Source organism: Python bivittatus, unplaced genomic scaffold (assembly GCF_059951505.1).
Source record: "Python bivittatus isolate LINGU-HERP-01145 unplaced genomic scaffold, Pbiv_v1 ctg000370_np1212, whole genome shotgun sequence".
In the NCBI taxonomy this organism is placed as follows: domain Eukaryota; kingdom Metazoa; phylum Chordata; class Lepidosauria; order Squamata; family Pythonidae; genus Python; species Python bivittatus.
In genome coordinates this window covers 4,315-29,116 of record NW_028277062.1, presented here as the reverse complement: position 1 = coordinate 29,116, position 24,802 = coordinate 4,315, and the positions used below count along the sequence as shown (strand labels likewise).

The 24,802-nt window shown below is 37.6% G+C and overlaps 1 pseudogene; it reads right to left on the bottom strand.

Moving 5' to 3' along the window:
• The window catches only part of LOC103053894 (vomeronasal type-2 receptor 26-like), a 55,739-nt pseudogene extending 33,291 nt beyond the window's left edge, over positions 1–22,448 (bottom strand).
• Positions 22,449–24,802: the final 2,354 nt, after the last annotated feature.

The following is a 24,802-nucleotide window of genomic DNA, read 5'->3' as shown; positions in this document are numbered from 1 at the left end:
ATATCTGCTCTCTGTCCATTTGCAGAGTGATCCAGGGGAAATAATCCAGAGTGCTGTGAAAATTAGAAAGCAAACTTGAAATTGGTTATAAGCTAACATGAGTTCCAGGGAAATTTGTGGAAGTTGGGGGAGGGGAGGGGGGATAAATAGAGCTAATCATATTCATTTATTCTCCTACCTACTTTTCTATTGATTCACGCAGACTTTACTTTCTTAATTAATAATCAGGCATATAGTAGTATCTTTCTTGAAGTAAAAGATTAGGGTGATTATTTTAAGAGGTATGGTGGAAAAAATCAACATGATGAGTCAAGTAATGGGTCAAAGTGAATATGTAGAAGATAAGTTTAAAAGGATCATTTCATCATCATCATCATCATCATCATCATCATCATCATCATCATCATCATCATCATCTTGCTTCTGATGTATTGTTCTTTCCAGTCTTCCCAGTATTCCAAAATGGTCCTTTCATTGTTCCATATTAATGGCACCAACTGGGTCATCTCAACAGAGCAGAGATGGCTTTCCAGATCATGACTAATTTCAGTGAGCAGTTCTTTAATGAATATCCATCTCAGGAACTGTTTGAGATTCTACTTTACTTCTTCTCATGTTCCCAGATCACAAGTCATTGCCATAAGTAATCAAAGTCTCAAAGTAGACCTATAAATGCCTTATACCATTTGTTTCTTGAATTTTCTGAAAGTTTCTTATTCCACATTAAGTGAGAAAGTTCTTCTCCCATTCCCCCCCCCCCCAAAAAAATCATAATATTTGGGGAGGAAAGGACTGAGATTATGGATTGCTACAGAAAAGCTTGACCATAAAGAACTGATGGATGGGGATTCATACAATTAAAAAGAAAAAAAAATATCTAAATAGACAATCTCAATCTCTCTCTCTCTCTCTGTTTTTTTTTGTGAAAGCGTGAAAATGAATGAGAATTGGACAAGCATCTAATTTCAGTCTGAATTTTTTTGAAGGGAAAGGTAAAGAAAGAATTGGAATAAGTTTAGAATTTATGTACAAAGAAACAGCTCAGTATCTTGCCATTGAACATTGCCTTAGAAAACTAAAAAAATGTATTATAAGTATATGTTATTCTGAGTAACTTTCTGTGAATGAAATGTACAATAAAAAAACTCCTTCATAAATACTATATGGACGGTAACCAAAAGTGTTCAATAGATTAGAAACATCAGCACTATTAAAAAAAAAAATCCAATTCCAATCCCAGGCTGAAATCACTGTTCTTCTCAATACCATTCTATGAATTATAGAATTGTTTTCTGATAGACTTTCTTCATTGCAGTCTGATCATAAAATTCTACCAGCATGTCTTTTCCTTGGTCTTTGCTGTGAAGGAGGTCAATGAGAACCCACAAATCTTGCCCAATGCTACCCTTGGATTCCACATCTATGACAGCTACAACACTCCAAAGATGACTTATCGGACTACCCTGGACCTGCTCTTCAAATCACACAGATTTCTCCCCAACTACAAATGTGGACTCCAGAAAAATCTCATGGCCATCATTGGGGGACTTGGATCAGATACTTCATCCCATATGGAAGAAATTGTAGAGTTATACAAAATTCCCCAGGTTGGTCCAGGGGTGAAGGGATTCATCCTGTTCTTTTTAATTAATTAAAACCCAAGGGCATGCTTAAATGCTCATTCTCATCAATCTCACCTAATTCTTAACAAATGACTCAAAATCAAAGTTAGATTCCATAGTGAATGATGCTGGCATTTTAACAAGTTTCCCGTTAGGTTGAATAAAATAATGAGTGCTCAGAAATTTAACTCTATTCTCAAAATTTGAGAAATTATGGCTCAGGAGTAAATTCTAATCTATCTAATCAATTTTTGAAGTGATCCATAAAAATGCCTAAGCAAAATCAAGATCTCTCCTTAACTCCTCCCCTGTACCATGTCTCGATGCTCTCTTTTAGTGAAAATCTGGAATTCAAGGAATTTCTTCAGTCCATAAAACCATATTCAAGGCACAGAGATGGGTTTCGAAACCATTTTTGGGAGCAAGCATTTGACTGTTTCTTTCCTAATTCAGAATGGTCACCAATGGGCAGGCAAAAATGCACTGGGGAAGAAGAACTGGAAAGCCTTCCTGAACCTGTGTTAAAATTACAGATGACAGGTCACAGCTACAGTATCTATAATGGAATTTATGCTGTGGCTCATTCTTTGCATAACATGCGATCAAAGGGATCCAATCAGAGAAAAATATTGGCGGGTAAAATGGCTGAATCTCCAGAACTACAGCCTTTTAAGGTAACATTTCTCCAGCAGCTATGTTTTCTTCTCAATGAAGAATTTAGTACAAAATAATTTAGGTCACAAAATGAGCTAAACCTAAATTCCAGGTATAATCTATTGTTCAAATAGCTATGATTAAAACAACGATCTTCAACACCTTAGTTAGGTTACATTTAAATTTTTCCTCAAGGAAAATTGCCTCAGGCAATTCTGTAGAAGTTATTCACCATCAATACTTTTTGGGTTGACCTCTTGTTCTATCAGAGAAAACTGGAAACATTATTTACAATATATACTCTTTATTTTGTATTGACATTTTGTCCAATGAAACTGCCTAAAGAATTTTAGAAATCACACATGGAATGTCTCCTATGTTGATTTCTTTCCTTATTTTTTTTTCAACTTCCTCTTTTCTTCTTGTTCAACTAGCTCCATCTATATCTTCAAGTCATTTCTTTCAACAACTCAGCAGGAGAGAGGGTGTCTTTTAATGAGAAGAGGGAAGTTGCAGGAGGATTTGATGTCATCAACTTGATTGCTTTTCCAAACAAGTCCATCCAGAGGGTGAAAGTTGCAAGGCTAGATATCAAAGCTTCTTATGGAAATGAACTGATCATTAATGGCACAACTGAGTGCCACAATTGGGTGGCACAAAGGTTTTAATCAGGTATGGGCCTACATACATGTAGAAGGTTTAAATTTTTACAGCTTCCTTAAATAATAGAAAAGATTTCAGTTAAAATGTCTCCAACTGATCCTTATAATGATTCTCCTTATAAGATGATTAGTTGACAATATTTTCAGCTGATGAAAAAGCATAACAACTTGGCAACTACCTATGCAATCTTTTTCATGTTATGAGCAGATTCTTCCAGTTTCTCTGTGCAATGAATACTGTCACCCTGGGTATTGGAAGAGAAAGTCTGAAGGGAAAGCTTTCTGCTGCTACAATTGTGTTCCATGTCCACAAGGGAAGATTTCAAGCAAGATAGGTCAGTTATGAAATTCTTCAATTTTTTTTTTTTTTTACTTTGACTGCAAAGAAATTGTTGCATCAAAAGTTACAATTTGTTCTGGTGCATGTATGTATTTCTTACTAAAGTTGAGGTTATCCAGCAAAGAACAAGGGTAAACCCTATAACTCCATTTTATTAATAGTCTCCCAAAGTTGAAAATATAATACCTTGCAGAATCCTAGCATTCATACATGTTATGGCATTTTTGCCCCAGATATAAGAATATAAACTGGAGTACAGAAGTGATTCATTTATTTGGGTTCCTGCAGATGTCATCTTTAGACACTTTAGATCTTGGTCCAACCACATTTTGTATGGTGGTCATCCAAAGAATTACATGACAATATAATGTATGACCTGTGGAAGAAAATGAAAAAATCTCCTTAATCCTTGCAAAATTGAATGGAAAAATGCAATAGTCAACATTATATAGCTATTAGGTTGAGACATCTTTCAATCAATTGATATTATTTGAACTCTTTCAATTTTTTAGGACATTGGGTGGAAAAAAAATTGTTTCATCACAATTTATATATTGCTAAGGGTGAGTTTATGTGCAGGGAACACTTGTAACCCATGTTAATCTTATTTAGTAATGCTCCCCAAAATCTGTAAATGTCATGACAGCTTTCCAAATGCGGACAGCACCACATGAAATCCCTTATGTTTCAGAATGTTTGCTCCAAATCTCAGAAAAATACAAACTGGGACAAGAAAGAAAGAAAGAAAGAAAGAAAGAAAGAAAGAAAGAAAGAAAGAAAGAAAGAAAGAAAGAAAGAAAGAAAGAAAGAAAGAAAGAAAGAAAAGAAAATGCTTTAATTAGCTCCAGGTTCAGGTGATATCACAAGTGGGAAGATATTCTGAAATTAACGTTTTCATTCCGAAATCTAAAACATTAACATGATTTGAAAAAAAGTATTACAGTGAATGTTCTATTGAAGGATCAGATGTATACCTCAATGCTGACACATTCTGAATATTTATTCACCTTGAATTAATACATTATAAGGAGATGGATTCTTTGACCCAATACAGTGTAGGCTAGAATGTTCCACAAAATTCTGGGCTCCCTCATAGAAGCAAAGTTTCCAAATTATGCACCATTGAACAGACCCCACCTCAAAGATCTTATCCTCTTCAAGGCAACACACATGAAGAATTTAGAGAAACTGGAGCTTGAGCGTAGATGGACAGCACAGAGGATAAGAAGAATCAAAGCTGACTTGTATGAGGAGAAACAGAGAATAGAGCAGGTTTACTCTCAAGGAACAAACAACAGGAACAGAATGGTAGTTCAGTTAGTAGTTATCAGTTACTTGAAGAGGAGCTACAAAGAGAAGGCTAGTTTTCATGTCACTGAAAAATTGTTTTAAGTTTCTGGAATATACCTTTCAGTCTATTGTTAGGAAATCCTTCCTAATGGTAAGAACCATTCAAGGTATTAAGTGGGATGGCAAACTTCTTTTCCTGGATGTGTTCAAGCTGAGACTACACAGGCATCTTTAGGAGATGGATCTGTCCATCCTGTAAGATCTGGGAGAGGTAGCCTGCTGAAGGTCGCATCCCCAAGGAGATCCACCTGTAGGGACCCAAGTAGACACTTCTCAGTGGTGACACCCTTGCCATAAAATAAATTGCCCTAATATATATGGACTGCTACAACTGCAAAGAGACTCTGCAGAAGAGTTCAATCTTGGTCTGTGGGAGAGAACTTTTGGGGAAATGCCAATTTGTTGTTGTTGTTTCTTTTTTTTTAATCTGGTCTGGTTGGATTGTGCCATGTTTTTTCTGTTAGTTTAAATCTTTATTTTTGCTGTTTGCTGCCCACATATGACATATGACAGATGATGATGATGATGATGATGATGATGATGATGATAGGGAGGGAGGGAGGGAGGGAGAGAAAGAGAAAGAGAGAGAGAGAGAGAGAGAGAGAATGTCTTTTTTCAGGATTATTTCATTTACCTTTCACTTTCTAAGATCAGAAATAAGTTTATTGAACAATCATAACCTATTTGGAGTAAATAGAATCTTAATTGCTTGACCAATTTAAGACCTGTTTCAGACATTTAGAGAGCTGAATCTGGAAACATTCAGAGGAGTGGTGTGAAAAGAAACAATAATGATGAAAATTCAAATCAATCGGATTCCAATTTTTCTTTATTATTTTAGTGCTAATATTTCCATTTGGTATCTTCTGGAATATAATTGTGCCATCAAAGAGCCTCCATGGGAACAGTTACAAAATTGCAATTCATGCACTTTACATTACCTTCTCTGTAGTTTTCCTAAAAATGTCTTCCCATACTAATCTCTATCATTTTTCCCTGTTGGGAAAAAGCTTCTATTTCATAGAATTTCCAATGAAAATATTTCTATGTTAGATAAATCCATTTTCAGAGTTATAAATAAATAAGTAAGTAAGTAAGTAAGTAAGTAAGTAAGTAAATAAATAAATAAATAAATAAATAAAGCACTTTCCAATAATTATTCAAGATAATAGATATTTTTGTTTTATTATTAAAATTTGTGTTTGCTTATACTAACTAATAACTACAACGTAATCAGTACACAAACCAAACCAAACTCAGAGCAAAAAAGGGAAAATGGTATTCTAATCCATCTTCCTTGGTTATAAAAGAAATGGATTCATTGATCTTACATTATCTCTTTGACAATGTAGAGACACTCCCAGATTTTCACTTTAAAAAAAATAAATTTTCTTATGGAGAATGGGGGTACACCTTCACATTTTAAACTTCAACTTTGTGCTAATATTTACATTTGGTAGTTCAGGAAATGTAACTGTATCATCTAAGAAAATTTATGGGAACAATTAGAAAGTTATCCTTGATTCATTTTACAAAGGGTCTCTCTGGTTCTCCTAAAAATAGGAGTTTGGTTTTGTTTTCCCACACTAATCTCCATGAGATTTCCTTGGATATTGTTGGGAAAAAGCATAAATTTGATAGAATTGCCCATCAATCCAGATTTCAGAGCTATAGGTAAATTAGAAAGGTAAACACTCCCTTCACAAGAATAACTTAAGAATGAATTTCTCATTTTGATCTCTCTTTCTCCTACCAGCTTAAAAACATAATAAAAGAAAAAGAAAAAAGTCATTTAAACATGTCTTCTTATCAGTTGTTGCTTGTTATTTAAATCAGGCCTCAACACAATAATGTAACACTTGGGGAAAAAGATACATCCTAGGAGCCCAGCACTAGAGCACAAGATGGAGAAGATTTCCACAGCCACCATGGCTTTTCCCTTGGTGCTCAGGTATGTTGGAACAAAGGAGATCCACACGCTGCAGAAGGCCACCATGCTGAAGGTGATGAACTTGGCTTCATTGAAGCTGTCAGGCAGTTTATGAGCCTGGAAAGCCACAATGAAGCTGGAAAAGGCAAGGAGGGCCAGATAGCTCAGGACACAGTAAAACATAAAGACTGACCCTTCATTGCATTGCAGAATCATTTCTTCAGTGATTGAGTGCATGTCTAACTCTGGGAATGGGGGAGAGGTTGACAACCACACAATGCAGGTACTTACTTGGAGGAGAGAACAGAAAAGGACAATAGAAATGGCCAGTCTTTTCCCCACCCATGTCCTCATTCGAGATCCTGGGTTGGTGGCCTTGAAGGCGAGAGAAACAAGGATGGTTTTGGCCAACACACAGGAAATGGACACTGAGAAGATGAGACCAAATGCAGATTGCCTGAGGAGACAGGTCACTCTCCCAGGTTGTCCAAGAAACAGCAAAGGGCAGAGGAAGCACAGCAGAAGAGAGATGAGGAGTGTGTACGTAAGGTCCTGATTGTTGGCTTTGACAATGGGACTGTGTTTGTGCTTAATAAACATTCCAAGCACCCATGTTGTAGTGAGGAAAAATAAAGTAGCCACAGTGGCTAAACTGAGTCCTAAAGGGTCTTCATAAGACAAGAAGCTGATTGTTTTCACGATGCATCCATCTTTGTCATGATTTGCGTACTGATCTTCAGGGCACTGAAAGCAAGCAACAGCGTCTAAAAAGGAAAAGTCTTATCAATGGGGATTCAAGAGAAAGATAATTTATTATTTTCATAGCTATCCTCATCTTGATGTGTATGTCTTGGGTGCAAAATATACAAGCTACAGTATGAAAATACCTTTGAACATCTCCCTATGTATATTTTGTGTGTTGTTAGAATTAAGACAAATATTACTTTGAATGCACACAAGGAAGTGTAGCATGGTGTAACGATATGCGGGAAAGAACTTTGCATACTGGGCCAAGAGACATTGCGAATGGGAGGGTCACATAAGAGACAGCACAGCATGCAGCTGGATAGCAGCTGGCAGTGTAAGAAGCTCAGAAGAGAACCTCCCTAGTTTCTTCAGCTTTAAAGGATGGGGAGGGGTGAATTGTATTTTCAGACTTGCCAGCTTCTGTCAATGTAGCTTTACAATACAGTAGAATTAGCTCATCTGGTTGTGATTCCTTTCTGGTTTACCCTGCAAGGCCAACACATAGCCCCAGGAAAATCTCCATCCATTTTTAACTTTGTGTTCTTATTATAAGGGCTGTTCCAATGAAGATTCGACAATACCTCATATGATCATTTTCATATTTAAAAACATATTGATTTCAAGATCACAGTTCAAAATATGGTATGTAAATGGAATGTTTCACCGAATTTCAAGTGAAAATGAAAGAGAACAGATTAAGGAGGAAATTCCAAAAAGATCAATATATTACACATATTTCAAGGGAAAACTATATTGGAAGCATAATTCAAGAGAGATATGTATCTTTTTTTTAATTTAATCTTTCTTTCTTTCTTTCTTTCTTTCTTTCTTTCTTTCTTTCTTTCTTTCTTTCTTTCTTTCTTTCTTTCTTTCTTTCTTTCTTTCTTTCTTTCTTGTGTTACCCCGATAATGTTGGGGTCAGGTGCATCAAAAATTGTCAGGCCCAGCCCAAGAACAACAATAAAACCGTCCAATCGAGTATAGTTCCTTTATTTGCTTACACTTTATAGACTGAATCTTGCCTCCCCTCCCCTTCCTTTAAAGCTGAAGAAACTAGGGAGGTTCTCTTCTGAGCTTCTTACACTGCTAACTGTTATCCAGCTGCATGCTGTGCTGTCTCTTATGTGACCCTCCCCTAAATCTATATTACAGCAACTAGTGGATATACCCTGGGAGATTCTAGGGAGTGGCTATCCTGAACCTCTTACTCTTCCCATGCTCCCCTTGCAGACTGTGTGGTCTGTTGTCTCCTTTTCCCTGCTGGAATGCACCCCATCTTTCCAGATAGCCTTCATCTCCCATATCACTCTCCTCCTCATAGATACATTCCACCACAAAAAGCAAACACTTCGTAGACAGCCTAGACAGCAACACATTCTAGGGAAAATATGAATAAGGAGGATTTTCCAAAGAACCAAAGCTGTACAGAAATGGAGCATAATAAAAGTGGCTGGGAGGACATGAAAAGAATAAAGATTGAAGTTAGGAAGTAATTTATTTCTATTCCTCAGATTCTTATTATTGTTAAATAAATGTTTCATTAGGTGGCCCTGTGTCCCTAAGAAGTAAAAATTTACTTCCATAAACTTCAGAAATTCTGATTTCATTGTATCATTTTGAGATACTTCCTAATTAGTTGGTGTAGATTGGAGATTTCCGGCTTCCACATCAATACCAACTATCTGAAATTTCTATCCAAACAACAGTGTCTAAAAAAAAAAAAACAACCTTATGTCAGTGTAGATCCATGAGACAGAGAATTAATTCCGTGCTTAGAATCATATAATTTTTAATGAACTGATATACTAATGAATTTGATTTTTTCATTGCAGCACTCAGTTTCCAAATAAAACCTCAGGAATAAACATTCTGCAAAAAATGGATTAGCTGAAAGAGTTCAGCACAATGCATCCCCAAAGACACCAGTATGGTGTACTGGTCTGAAGTAGAATTCTGGCTGAAATTTCCACTTCATCACTATATACACAAAATCAGAGGATTTTGTTAACTTACCTATCTCACTGGAGATTTTCCCCTCTGGGCATGGAACACAGTCATAGCAGCAGAATTTTTTCCCTTCATTCTTCCTCTTCTGATAACCAGGGTGACAATATTCATTGCACAGAGAAATGGGAAGGACCTAGTTATCAATATTAAAATGTTGAAAGATGAGCATTTATTGTTTTGAAGAAAAATCAGTAGTTAAACAGAGAATTAAATGTGCACCCCCATTACAATGAAAACAAAAGTCCTATCAAAAGAGTCATGAAACAAATTGAATTTCAGAATGTATACACATTTTTGATCTGGACCCCAGTTTGAATTTCTGAGCACAGATGATCTGGATTTCCAGTTCTTTCAATTGGATTCAGTGAGGATTTGAACATCTGATGCTTGATTAATTCAATTAATCCATTTGACTAGAAGGATTGAGTCAAGGAAATTTCCTTTAAATCACATTTTTGAGGAAGTTTCACTATACCAAGCAAATGTAGTTGCTTAAATACATGTTTCACTCTTTCTCGTTTTCATTTCACTATTTGAGGGAAATATAGTAAGTATTGTACACAAAATTAGTTATGCTAGCTTTCAAAAATTAGTGGAAAAATTTTTAAAAATTTTTTCACTAATTTTTAATTTTAAATTTTTAAATATGGTTAATTCTCATGGGTCACTAGGAAGGAGAAAAGTAAATTTCCCAACCTAATGAACACATCTAAGAATGGTCATAAAAACTCTCCTTGTGAGCATACCTGGTTAAATGATCTGTGCCAAGTGACCATTTCCTCATTAATGACTAATTCATTTCCTTTCAGAGCATCAGGATCTACTTTTCCAACTTTTAGTCTTTGGAAGGAAGAATTGGGAAAAGTGACAATGTTTGTAATATCAAACCCACCTTCCATCTTCTTTTGATCATAAAAAGTCAAAGTTTCTCCAAGAGAATTATTGAATTTCATGCCTTTAAGAAATTGATGGAGCTATATTATTGGGAATAAAAAATAAATACAAAAAAATTGAAGAATAGAAAGGTAGCAGCAATTTTCTCTTAGGTTTACTGTACTTTTGAGGGACAGTTTCAAAACATGGAAAGTCAATTTTTCGACCCTCTTGAAAAACTCTGCATAGAGGGGTAATAGGAATAATCAGATGTTTCTGTTTGAGTAACAGTCACATGAAAGATAAGGTAGATTCTAGTCTTCAATAACGTCTTGTTCCCAGTCCCATTTTGCCCAGGAAGTAGCATATGAAAAACTGGAGAAATAATTTCCACATTTGCTCCTTATTTTGCACCCATTTTTCCCTTCATGTAATTCTCACAGATAGAAGGCTGCTATGGACATGGTAACAACCTGAAGACAGCTGACTAGGCAAGGCAGGATTCCTCTATTCTCTCAAAAATAGGTGAAATGCCTAAAAAGCCATAGGGTTTGAAAACCAAGACCTGGATCTTAGTTCACTTAAGCCATCCTTGCATCCTGAAGATGCTCAGGGAGTAAAATGGAAAACATATTACAGTGAAGGAAATAAAGGGATGCCCATACATTTTATCAATGGAGAAGATATTCAGCTTCGGTTTAATAATAGCTTCTTCTCTGTTTAAGTCATACAACCTAACTTTGTACTTTACTACTATCTACTACAAAGTACTTCTAACACACAAATCACCTGCCATGGTTGTGCACCTTCATCTTCTGATAATTTATGCCTCCCCAAATGTCTGTGATTAGACTGAAGTAAAGAGAGAGCCTGTAAAGCTTGAGCCAACACATATACAGCATTATAGATGTTATAGCTGTGCCCGGTCAACTGCATCTCAAAAAGAGCCCCAGGAATGTCTTCCAGTTTCTCTTGTCCAGTACAAGTGTCATTGTCCAGCAGGGTCATTCGAGGAGACGGCAGTGAACAGTCAAACACTTGTTCCCAGAAAAGGGGAAAAAATTCATCTTCTTGAATCCAAGGAGGTTTTATCAACTTCAGGAATTCCTTGAACCCTGGGATTTCTTTTGAGGGAATTGTAAATAAAATGGCACCATCAAAGAACTGCGGACGAAATCCTCTTTGCATTCCTGTTATGATCCATACCTTTCCCAGGGAACTCTGCTCAAGTCCAGGAGCAAGCACAAAGATTGTATTAATCACCCATGCAATTGTCAAAGATTCTCCACAGATGATAAAAGTATTGATCTTCTCATCATTTATGTGGTTCAAAATATTTTCCCCTTTCTGCAACATTTCAAAAAATTTATCCCAGTAGGTTAAATATGGAATTCTTTCTGTACAAGCAGAGCAGATTCCATGCTGGGCAAGGAGGGGCTCCATGGTGTGCAGAAACCATTCTCCATGCCGATTATCAATAGCAAGGAGCCCAATCCATCTCCACCCAAAATATTGAAGCAGTAGGATAATCCCAACGTATTGTGAAGACTCATTTGGGACCATGGAATAATAGAAGGGAATCTCAGCACTATGAACATCTTGACGGGCAAAAGACCCATAAGTGAGCTAAAATAAAGTACACACATATTTTAAAAATAGATGAGCACCAGTCTCTCTCTCTCTCTCTCTTTCTCTCTCTCTCTCGCTCTCTACGTCTCTCTCTCTCTCTCCCTCCCTCTTCAAGAGAGAAATATTTCTGACAAACATGGTAATTATTTTAACTATGTGGCCATCTTTCAGATTATGATCAATATGTGATAGCAACAGTTTTGGAATAGAAAAAGGAGGAGGATAATTTTCAGGACTCTATCCCCAAAGGTCCTACCTGTGGAATCTTGTAAAACTTTGCAAGATCTGCAATATAGGAGGACGTTTCAAAGCTAAGTCCTCCAATGATAGAAATGAGGTTTTTCTTGGTGTCACATTTGTAGTTGGGGAAAAATTGCTGTGATTTGAAGACCAGGTCCAGGGTGGTCCGACACGTCATCATTGCATTGTAGTAGCTGTCATGGATATGGAACCCAAGAGTAACGTTGGACAAGATTTGTGGATTCTCATTGATCTCCTTCACAGCAAAGGCCAAGGAAAGCACATGCTGGTAGAATTTTGTTAGCACACTAAAAACAGGAAGATTTCTATGTCTCATTAAATATTTCTAGATTACTTTCACGGTACCCCACAGAGGTGCTTGGCGATTTAGGGAACGGCTGATCCACTATTGACAACTCTAATACACTGAAGTAGTTATTGTTATTTCCACTGTTGATGAAATCACAAAATGTTTAGCCAATTTCCCTCACACTTAAAGTTTTCCTAATGAGAAATTGGATAGCATCTGATCACATTTCACTCAAAGTACCGATCTAGACTTTTAAGCAAACATTGGAAAGTAAGATTTCCTGAGCAAGTTCCAGGAGATTCTTGTTCATATCTCAAATTGTTATGCCAATCAGAAATGCTGGCATTCTAATCATACATTACATCTGGAGAGAGAAAAAATGCTTCCTATTTCTCACTTATTACTCCTTTTGTGTACCACAAATGTTTTTCAGTGCATTAAACAAAACTAAAGAAGCCAACACGATACAGCCTTGAGTAAATGAGACCTAAACCACTAGCAAACCACTGTTTCCATAAAGAAGGAAATGAAGATTGATTGTTCTTCCTGAAGGAAAGCCATATAAGAGCTCAGTTATCTGGGTCAATGGGGGCAAAATGAAAGGAAACTATAACGTGTGAGAAAAGAAAGTGGGGGATGGGGAGTCATTTGAAATGGAAGGAAAGAGAACGATGTTCTGCGGAGAAGATATTCAGCAACTTGATGAAAATCACACCAGGCTCTTATCACAAAACAGCAACTTTCACACTTCTAATAGGTTTACTCTTTTGCAGATGTCAATATACATTTTTCCCCAAGTATTCTGCTTCTCATGTAAACTAGCCTTCCTGCTCTAACATTTTGCCTATATTTTAATGAATTTTGCTTCATTAAAAACAAGCAATAACTTTAGGAAATCCCATATTTCACTATGCAGTATCTTTCATTAAACAGGGTTGACATCATGAGAGCAAACAATCTAACTTTCTCTCCAGTCATTGCAATTCCTCTCCCAAGAGATGCCACAAAGTGGAAAGATAAGAATTCCTTACTCTGGATGTGCAAAATACTCCTGAGAGGGATGCTGCTGAAATGAAACTTCATTAAATTGGTAATTAGCCATAGATACCATCCCACCAATGACAAGGTCCCCTTGCTGGTACCATTGATTTGGAAGCATGACTGGATCACCTGGACGACACGGCAGAGACTTCACTCTGAAGAGCGGAAATATGAGAAGAAAGAACATTCTGGGCAGCAAATGCTCTCTGAATAGAGAAGCTCCACCAAGACCAGCTTCTCAACTTAGTATATCTTCAGCTGCCTCCTGTTAAGAGCAATACTTCATGCTAACAGTTAGCACTGTTTCTGCTTGCATCTGGTGCAAATACACAAGAAGATTTGAATCGTACTGTGGAGTGACAGCAAAACAACTTAGTTTGGGGCAGCTGAATTGACAGGACTTGTCTGCCCTTTTCTTCTACTCCCAAGTCTCCACAGGACATATATTTCTTTCAATTTTTTTCATGTCTCTAATGTCTTCTTCAGCTGTTTACACCTTTGACCGAGGGAACAAATTATTATCATTGGAATAATTCTAGTGGGGATAAAATTATTTCTTCAGTATTTTCTCTCCCATTGTTGACCATTTTTTTTGTCTGTTTTTTTTTAAAGAATTTGAACTTAGTAGGTCCAAATTTCTTTTCTGATTGTGGATTAATAACTGGAGAAGTTCAGATCTGATCTTCAAATCCTATCAAAGCCACTCTTTGACTATTAGAACTTTGGTCATTTTCCACTTCTCAACCAGAATATGTTACCCTGTTAATGCAAGCATCAAAATAACAAACCTGGAGGCACTTACACAAAGCGTATTTCAGTAGCATAATGAATGAGTCACAAGTATTACTTCCCAGCATTTTGTTGGAAGAAAACATTATTCTATTTGGATGTTGTAGGCCTTATTTTATTGTCAAATGAATAACACAAAAATGAATCAGTTTAGTCTGCAGAACCTGATCCACATCCACCTAGAAGGGAACTGTAGTCAGTGCAGGCCAATGGATTTGAGTAGATATGACACAAGGGGCATGCTTTTAAGAACACATCCGTTCCATCTGTCATCATGTGTCTGTGGGAGAGCTGCTGAACTTCCACGCACTTGCAAAACATCAAGCTGAATGTGGTCCTGATTTCCATTCTCATATGTGACTTCTCCATGACTCAGGATGAATAGGCCTATCAAGATGTTCCTCTTCCATCCCATACGGTTCAAGGAAAAATATTGCAATAAACTGAGAATTAAGTTTAATATGTTATAGCAGGAAAAGCAAATGGAGAATGATCCAAAAACTCAGCTGGGTGGGGACACACAGGCAGAATGCAACATGTTTATTTCAAGGGGAAAACCAAAAACAAAACAAAACAAAATTGAGTAGAAATTAGTTGTTTTCAGTTCCCTTGGAAGTGATCCAGAAAAAGATCTATTCTAACCCCAACCTAATCCGCTTCTATCATCATAAACGGCATCAATGAAAAATGGCCTTATGTTCCATGATCACAGCTTCCAGTTTAATATCAAGACCAACTTGCTAATAGTCAGAATGTCTCAGTCCTTACCTCAGTTCTAATGGAGATTAATCCCCTTTCCCTGGGTGATTTCCACCCAAGTCTGGGCTCCCAATTTAAGGAAATAGTTTGGTTTATTTTTGGGATACGTTAACTCCACTGATATCAACATTTGGTGTCATGATGGGGTGGAGAAGACACCAATCACTTTGGGAAAATATAATGAATGTAAGAAGGTATGAAATATGTTTTTAGAAAGACGTGGTTGTCTGTTAAAGAGGTGGGATTTGGTCTTAAAAATCTTGAATTATATCAAGTTCCACATCTATTGACTAGTCATAAAATCTGGATGTGACCTCCTGGTGGAAATTACCCATTTGGGTGCCCTGAGAATATTCATACATTACACTTTTCTCTGTACCTTGAAAACCAAATGTAATACATTTCAAAGAGTTCCTAATACTATTACATTGACTCAAACACTGTGGTGTGTTATGTGTACAAAATTGTATTTTGTTCTTTTTCTTATGCTAAGTTAATGCTTTCAGTATTCCAGATCGCAGAAGTAATTATATGGGGGGTGGGGGTGAGGGAACCTAATAAAAGGTAAATTTATAGAAAAGCCAGCATCTACACTTTGCAACTCAACCCTGATTGCTCATTGGAAGGATCGATAATGAAGCTCAAGCTCAGATACTTTGGTCACCTAATGAGAAGAGAGATCTCTTTGGAGAAGACCCTGATGCTGGGAAAGATTGAAGGCAAAAGGAGAAGAGGACGTCAGAGGATGAGATGGTTAGATAGCATCACTGAAGCAATGAGCATGAAACTGAGCAAACTCAGGGAGGCAGTGAAGGACAGGAAGGCCTGGCGCAATATGGTTCATGGGGTCACAAAGAGTCGGACACGACTTAACGACTAAACAACAACACTTTGCAACAGTTAGTAGCTGAAAATGTTTTTCTCCTTTGAAGAATAAATATTTTCTGCCTCAGGCAGCTATGACAGAATTTCCAATTGTAATATCTATCGACAGCCCAATTTTTACATGCGTTCTCCTGTGAAACAAGTTTTAATTCTCAAATATTAAATTCACATGCCTATGTGAATGAATACCATGAAAGGAACTGCATGATAATTCTGATAAGCATAAGAAAATTGTTGGCTGGTGTGAGTCTTCCGGGCTGTGTGGCCGTGTTCTGGAAGTTTTGTTTCCTAACGTTTCACCAGCATCTGTGACGGGCATCTTCAGAGAGCAGGAGCACAGACAGGAGCAGTTCTCTCTGTGTCCAGGTCTGCTTCTGTCTGTGCTCCTGCTCTCTGAAGATGCCACTCACAGATGCTGGCGAAACGTTAGGAAACAAGACTTCCAGAACACGGCCGCACAGACCGGAAGACCCACACCAGCCATTGTATTCCGGCCATGAAAGCCTTCGACAATACATAAGAAAATTGTATTTTCCATTTTCAAGGAGCTAAAAAGCTTATATTTGGCAAATGGACCCAATTCTCAATGGACTGCAGCATATTTATGTAAAGCTGTTACAAATATATTATTGTTGGTTCATATAAGACATGAATGTATTTCTTTCCTTTTCAGTTTTATTTTGCTTCCTTTACCTCTTATTGTTTGTTTTTCCCACTTGTTTTATGTATTTCATTCATAAAAGGGAATAAAAGATAACTTCTTTGATCCCCACCCAAGCTAGCATCGAAAATTCAATAGCTTTTCCCCTTAATTTGGTTACCTAAAATAGTGTGAATTTGGAGAGTGTATTAGTTCTACAGCCCCAATATTTAGATTGCTTTCAAAGTACAAATCATTATTAACACATAAAAATAAAACCCTTTGGATGGAATAGAATCTGAATGAATTCAAAACTGCAGCCTCTTCCAGGTTTCTAGATGTCAAGTTCGGTCTTCATTTCGGGGAGAGGTAGAATTCCAGAAATGATAGGGAAACACCTTTAATCGCTGTAGGGTGCAAACTGCTACGCTGTAGATTATTGTGACATAATGTGGTTGTGATCCCATCTCAGAGATAAGGGGGACTCTGATTTTCTCTTATTTGCTAGGTGTTGAAGATTCCTGTTCTGTATATTTTCTCTATGATAAGTGCAAGTAATGGTTCCACTCCAGAGTGCGTATGAAGTCCTGGACGACTGGACTTGAGGAATTGTAATTCAATTGTATTTTGGAAGAGGCTACTGAGAAGTGCAAAGAAAAGGGAGCAATGGAGGGGATGGAGTCCTACAGACAGGAAGGGGAGGAAATAAAGGGAAATCACTCATGAGGAAAGGTCTGATTTCTTAATAGATCCATATATTTGTCTTAATTTCATATCTCATATTGACTCACATCTCAAATTGCTTAGTTAGATGTGGTAACATCCTTTCTATAATTATTCACAATAATAAATACTTTGTTTTTATTGAAATATGTGTTTGCATATAATAACTAATATGTATGACATAATCAATAAACAGGGGACACGGTGGCGCAGTGGCTTAATGATGCTGAAAGCTGCTGGCCAGAAGTGGTCAGCACTTCAGCGGTTCGAGCCCAGCTCTGCGTGGCAGAGTGTGCTCCTGTCTCCTCCCAGCTTTGGCCAACCCAGCAGCTCGAAAAATTCCATGAGTAGATAAATGGGTACTCTCACCCCAGTGTTAGGAAAAATGCTGGCAGCGCCTTGCACGGGAGACGGGACAAGTTGCTGATAACGCAGAAGCCGCGTACGTCCAAAAAAGGCGCGAAGCAACGGAAAACCCACCTCCTGTTCTCGCCAGCTGGGCTCTGCTCTAGAAGGGAGGCAATGGCAAACCACTTCCGAAACACCTTGCCTTGAAAACTGCACGGACTTGTCCAGGCAGTCACTGCAGAATCGGTAACGATTGAGTGCTAATTAAAAAAAAAAATCAGTAAACAAAACAAAACAAACTGAGAGCAAGAAAGGGAAAAATATCTACCTATCCATCTTCCTTGGTTATAAAACAAATGTTTTTATTGATCTTACATTATATTATCTCCTGGACAATATAGAGAATGTCAAATCTCCTAGGTTTTCACTTTTAAAAAATAAGCTTTCTTATGGAGTACAGGGGTTCACCTTCACATTTTAAACTTCATCTTTGTGCTAATATTTACATTTGGTAATTCAAGAACATTTATGGGAATAGTTAGAAAATTATCCTTGGTTCATTTTAAAATGGGTCTCTCTGGTTGTCCTAAAAATAACTTGCATTCCAACAGTAATCTCTATGAGATTTCTTTGGATATTGTTGGGAAAAAGCATAAATCTGATAGAATTGCCCATCAATCCAAATTTCAGAGCTACAGGCAAATTAGAATGGTGAACACTCCCTTCACAAGAATAACTTAAGAATGAATTTCTCATTATGATCTCTCTTTCTCCTACCAGCTTAAAAACATAATAAAAGAAAAAGAAAAAAGGCATTTAAATGTGTCTTCTTATCAGTTGTTGCTTGTTGTTTAAATCAGGCCTCAGCACAATAATGTAACACTTGGGGAAAAGATACATCCTAGGAGTCCGGCACTAGAGCACAAGATAGAGAAAATCTCCACAGCCACCATAGCTTTTCCCTTGGTGCTCAGGTATGTTGGAACAAAGGAGATCCACACGCTGCAGAAGGCCAACATGCTGAAGGTGATGAATTTGGCCTCATTGAAGCTGTCAGGCAGTTTACGAGCCTGGAAAGCCACAATGAAGCTGGCAAAGGCAAGGAAGGCTAGATAGCTCAAGACACAGGAAAACATAAAGACTGACCCTTCATTGCATTGCAGAATCATTTCTTCAGTGATTGAGTGCGTGTCTAACTCTGGGAATGGGGGAGAGGTTGACAACCACACCATGCAGATACTTGGTTGGAGGAGAGAACAGAAAAGGACATTAGAAATGGCCAGTCTTTTCCCCACCCATGTCCTCATCCAAGATCCTGGGTTGGTGGCCATGAAGGCGAGAGAAACAAGGATGGTTTTGGCCAACACACAGGAAATGGACACTGAGAAGATGAGACCAAATGCAGATTGCCTGAGGAGACAGGTCACTCTCCCAGGTTGTCCAAGAAAGAGCAAAGGGCAGAGGAAGCAGAAGAGAAGGGAGACGAGGAGAGTGTAGGTGAGGTCTCGGTTGTTGGCTTTGACAATGGGACTGTGTTTGTGCTTAGTAAATGTTCCAAGCACCCATGTTGTAGTGAGGAAAAGTAAGGTAGCCCCAGTGGCTAAACTGAGTCCTAAAGGGTCTTCATAAGACAAGAAGCTGATTCTTTTGATGATGCATCCATCTTTGTCATGGTTTGTGTATTGATCTTCAGGGCACTGAAAGCAAGCAACAGTGTCTAAACAGAAAAGAAAAAAAAATCCTTATGTCAATGCAGATTAATGACACAGAGAATTAATTCCATGCTTAGAATCATATAATTTTTAATGAACTAATTTACTAATGAATTTGATTTCTTCATTGCAGCATTCAGTTTCCAAATAAAACCTCAGGAATAAACAATCTGCAAAAAATGGATTAGCTGAAAGAGTTCAGCACAATGCACCCCAAAGATACTGGTATGGTGTACTGGTCTGAAATAGAATTCTGGCTGAAATTTCTACTTCATCACTATATACACAAAATCAGAATTTTGTTAACTTACCTATCTCATTGGAGATTTTCCCCTCTGGGCATGGAACACAGTCATAGCAGCAGAATTTTTTCCCTTCATTCTTCCTCTTCTGATAACCAGGGTGACAATATTCATTGCACAGAGAAATGGGAAGGACCTAGTTATCAATATTAGAAGATGAGCATTTATTGTTTTGAAGAAAAATCAGTTTTTCGCGGAAAATGAAATGTGTGCCCTTATTACAATAAAAACAAAAGTCCTATCAAAAGTCTCAAGAAATAAATTGGATTTCAGAATATATTTCAAATCACAATTAGGTACATTTTGATCTGCACTCCAGTTTGAATTTCTGAGCACAGATGATCTGGATTTTCAATTCTTTCATTTGGATTCAGTGACGATTTCAAGATCTGATGCTTCATTAATTCAATTAATCTATATGACTACAAGGTTTGAGTCAATGAAATTTACTTTAAATCACATCTTTGAGGAAGTTTCACTCAAACAAGGAAATGTAGTTGCTTAAATGCATGCTTCATTTGTTCACATTTTCATTTCACTATTGGAGGGAAGTCTAGTAAATACTGTACACAAAATTAGACACGTTAGCTTTCAAAAATTAGTGGAAAGAATATCATTTTTAAATCTTGTTAATTCTCATGGGTTCCCAGGAAGGAGAAAAGTAAATTTCCCAACCTAATGAACATATCTAAGAATAGTGATAAAAACATTCCTTGTGAGCATACCTGGTTAAACGATCTGTGCCAAGCTACCATTTCCTCATTAATGACTAATTCATTTCCTTTCAGAGCATCACGATCTACTTTTCCAACTTTTAGTCTTTGGAAGGAAGAATTGGGAAAAGTGACAATGTTTGTAATATCAAACCCACCTTCCATCTTCTTTTGATCATAAAAAGTCAAAGTTTCTCCAAGAGAATTATTGAATTTCATGCCTTTAAGAAATTGATGGAGCTATATTATTGGGAATAAAATAAATAAATACAAAAAAATTGAAGAATAGAAAGGTAGCAGCAATTTTCTCTTAGGTTTACTGTACTTTTGAGGGATAGTTTCAAAACATGGAAAGTCAATATTTCGACCCTCTTGAAAAACTCTGTATAGAGGGGTAATAGGAATAATCAGATGTTTCTGTTTGAGTAACAGTCACATGAAAGATAAAGGCATTCTTGTTTTCCATATGTTCTGGTTCCCAGTCCCATGTTTCCCAGGAAGTAGCATGTGAAAACCTGTAGAAACAATTTCCAGATTTACTCCTGACTTCGCACCCACTTTTCATTTCATGTAATTCTCACAGATAGAAGGCTGCTATGGACATGGTAACAACCTGAATACGGCTGACTAGGCAAGGTAGGATTGCTCTATTCTCTCAAAAATAGGTGAAATGCCTAAAAAGCCATAGGGTTTGAAAACCAAGACCTGGATCTTAGTTCACTTAAACCATCCTTGCATCCTGAAGATGCTCAGGGAGTAAAATGGAAAACATATTACAGTGAAGGAAATAAACGTATGGCCATAAATGTTATCAGTGGACAAGATATTCAACTTCACTTTAATAATCACTTCTTCTCTGTCTGAGTCATACAACCTAACTTTGTACTTTACTGCTATCTGCTACAAAGGTCTTCTAACACACAAATCACCTGCCATGGTTGTACACTTTCATCTTCTGATATTTTATGCCTCCCGAAATGTCTGTGACGAGAGCGAAGTAAAGAGAGAGCATGCAAAGCTTGAGCCAACACATAGACAGCATTATAGATGCTATATCTGTGCCCGGTCAACTGCATCTCAAAAAGAGCCCCAGGAACGTCCTCTAGACTCTCCTCTCCAGTACAAGTGTGATTGTCCAGTAATGTCGCAGGAGGAGATGGCAATGAACAGTCAAACACTTGTTCCCAGAAGAGTGGAAAAAATTCATCTTCTTGAATCCAAGGAGGTTTTATCAACTGTAGGAATTCCTTGAACCCTGGGATTTCTTTTGAGGGAATTGTAAATAAAATGGCACCATCAAAGAACTGCGGACGAAATCCTCTTTGCATTCCTGTTATTAGGTAATCAATCTGGGCAGTCATGATCCATACCTTTCCCAAGGAACTCTGCTCAAGTCCAGGAGCAAGCACAAAGATTATATTAATCACCCATGCAATTGTCAAAGATTCTCCACAGATGATAAAAGTATTGATCTTCTCATCATTTATGTGGTTCAAAATATTTTCCCCTTTCTGAAATATTGCAAATATTTTATCCCAGTAGGTTAAATATGGAATTCTTTCTGTACAAGCAGAGCAGATTCCATGCTGGGCAAGGAGAGGCTCCATGGTCTGCAGAAAATGTTCTCCGTGCCAATTATCAATAGCAAGGAGCCCAACCCATCTCCACCCAAAAGCTCCAGCAGTCGGATAATCCCAATGTACTGTGAGGACTCATTTGGGACCATGGAATAATAGAACGGGATCTCAGAACCATAAATATCCTGTGGGGCAAATGACCCATATGTGAGCTAAAAGAAAATAAACAAATATTATAGAAACAAATCAGCATCAGTTAATATTTTTGTTCGTCTTGTTTGTTCGTTTTTTCCCCTATTTGATACACTTATATTTGCTGACAAATTTGGTCAAATTGTTGAGCCATGTGGCCATCTTTCAGAGGATGATCCATATTTGAGAGCCACAGTTTGGAAAAGGAAAGGAGGAGGAGGATTTTCCTCCAGAATCCTACCTGTGGAATCTTGTAAAATTGGATGAGGTCTGCCACATAGGAGGAGGTTTCAGAGCTAAGTCCTCCAATGATAGAAATGAGCTTTTTCCTGGTGTCACATTTGTAGTTCGGGATAAATCTCTGTGATCTGAAGAGAAGGTCCAGGGTGGTCCGATAGGTCATCATTGCATTGTAGTAGCTGTCATGGATATGGAAGCCAAGACTGACATTGGGCAAGATTTGTGGATTCTCACTGATCTCCTTCACAGCAAAGGCCAAGGAAAGGACATGCTGGTAGAATTTTGTTAGCACGCTAAAAACAGGAAGAGTTCTATGTGTCATTATATATTTCTTGATTAATTTCCAGGACCTCACAGAGGTGCTTGGGGAACTAGAGAAAGGCTGGTCCACCTCTATCGACAACTCCAATACACTGAAGTAGCTACTGTGATTTCCACTGTTGATGAAATCACAAAATGTTTTAGCGGATTTCCTCACACATAAAGTTTTCCTAATGAGAAATAGGAAAGCATCTGATCACATTTCACTCAAAGTACTGTTCTAGACATTTAAGCAAACATTGGAAAGTAATATTTGCTTAGCAAGTTCCAGGAGATTCTTGTTCATATCTCAAGTTGTTATGCCAATCAGAACAGGTGGCATTCTAATTGTACATTATATTTGGAGAGGAAAAAAATGCTTGTTATTTCTCACTTATTACTCATGTTTTGGGTACCACAGATGTTTTTCAGTGCATTAAATAAAACTAAAAAGCCAACACGATACAGCCTTGAGTAAATGAGACCTAAACCACTAGCAAACCACTGTTCCCAGAAAGAAGGAAATGAAGATTAATTGTTCTTCCTGAAGGAAAGCGATATGAGGGATTAAAAGCATGCCCCTTGTGTCACATCGACTCAAATCCATTGGCCTGCACTGACTACAGGTCCCTTCTAGGTGGATGTGGTTCAGGTTCTGCAGACTAAACTGATTCATCTTTTGTGTTATTCGTTTGGCAATAAAACAAGGCCTACAACATGCAAACATTGACATCTGGGAAAATGGGAGAAATGGGGGAAAAATGAAAGGAAACTATAGTGGGTGAGGAAAGAAAGTGGGAGATGGGGAGGCATCTGAAAGGGAAGGAAAGAGAAAGATGTTCTCCTAGAGAAGATATTCAGCAACTTGATGACAATCACAGCAGGCTCTTGTGACAAAAGAGCAACTTTCACACTTCTGACAGGTTTAGTGTTATGCTGATTGCAGAAGTCAATATACTTTTTCCCCCCAAGTATTCTGCTTCTGATGTAAACTAGGCTTCCTGCTCTAATGTTTCACATTTGCCTATATGGAAATTTGCTTCATTAAAAACAAGCAATAACTTTAGGAAATCCCATATTCCAATATGCAGTATCTTTCATTAAACAGGGTTGACATCATGAGAGCAAAACAATCTAACTTTCTCTCCAGTCATTGCAATTCCTCTCCCTAGAGATGCCACAAAGCGGAAAGATAAGAATTCCTTACTCTGGATGTGCAAAATACTCCTGAGAGGGATGCTGCTGAAATGAAACTTCATTAAATTGGTAATTAGCATAGATACCATCCCACCAATGACAAGGTCCCCTTGCTGGTACCATTGATTTGGAACCATGACCGGATCACCTGGACCACACGGCAGAGACTTCACTCTGAAGAGCGGAAATATGAGAAGGAAGAACATTCTGGGCAGCAAATGCTCTCTGAATAGAGAAGCTCCACCAAGACCAGCTTCTCAACTTAGTCTATCTTCGCCTGCCTCAAAACTCCTGTTAAGAGCAATATTTCATGCTAACAGTTAGTACTGTTTCTGCTTGGATCTGGTGCTAACACTCAAGAAGATTTAAATCACAGCAAAACAACTTAGTTTGGGGCAGCTGAATTGACAGGACTTGTCTGCCCTTTTCTTCTACTCCCAAGTCTCCACAGGACATATATTTCTTTCAATTTTTTTCATGTCTCTAATGTCTTCTTCAGCTGTTTACACCTTTGACCGAGGGAACAAATTATTATCATTGGAATAATTCTAGTGGGGAGAAAATTATTTCTTCAGTATTTTCTCTCCCATTGTTGGCCATTTTTTTTGTCTGTTTTTTTTAAAGGAAGTTGAACTTAGTAGGTCCAAATTTCTTTTCTGATTGTGGCTTAATAACTGGAGAAGTTCAGATCTGATCTTCAAATCCTATCAAAGCCACTCTTTGACTATTAGAACTTTGGTCATTTTCCACTTCTCAACCAGAATATGTTACCCTGTTAATGCAAGCATCAAAATAACAAACCTGGAAGCACTTACACAAAGTGTATTTCAATAGTAAAATGAAGGGCTCAGTAGTATTAGTTTCCAGCATTTTGTGGGAAGGAAACTTTATTCTATTTGGATGTTGTAGGCCTTGTTTTTTTGTCAAATACATAACACAAAAGATGAATCAGTTTAGTCTGCAGAACCTGATCCACCTCCACCTAGAAGGGAACTGTAGTCAGTGCAGGCCAATGGATTT